This window comes from Triticum aestivum, chromosome 1B (genome assembly GCF_018294505.1).
Source record: "Triticum aestivum cultivar Chinese Spring chromosome 1B, IWGSC CS RefSeq v2.1, whole genome shotgun sequence".
Lineage (NCBI taxonomy): Eukaryota > Viridiplantae > Streptophyta > Magnoliopsida > Poales > Poaceae > Triticum > Triticum aestivum.
Genome location: NC_057795.1, coordinates 344,635,299 through 344,635,891, shown reverse-complemented (window position 1 = coordinate 344,635,891; position 593 = coordinate 344,635,299).

Here is a 593-nt window from a genome sequence, read left to right as displayed (position 1 = left end):
GGATCCGTCGCCGGCCAATCACGGCACCGCGGGCTCCCTCGCTCCGGCTACCGCCGTCGCTCGCTCGCCCACGACGCTAGCCTCCGGCGGAAGAAGGCGCGTTGGGGTCGGGGGGGGGGGATCCTACGGTGTTGTGCGCGTCGCGCCTATAAGGGGAGGGGGGTAACAGAATAACATTTTGTTATGGGTAACAGAATAGTCCAGCCCTATACTACTATATAGGAAAAATGCATCCTACTACCGGGTGTAGCTACACCCATGTCCCATATACTACTATGTGGTAGTATATATACTACTTTATCATTTTTAGTATGTTCATATACTATATATAAGATACTCCAAAGCGAGTTACGTGAAAAAATTGCATATGAGCCCATGTTTTTATCATATTTGTGAAAATACATACACATTTCTATGTAAAAAGAAGTATGCTAAAAATATACTACATACTACCTAAAGAATAGTATATATACTACCTAAATAATCTTACATACTACATACTACGCATACATACACTGCAGTATGGTAGATACTACCTAAAACGCACAAAATAAAAATGGGTGTAACTACACCCGGTAGTAGGGAAAATTTGT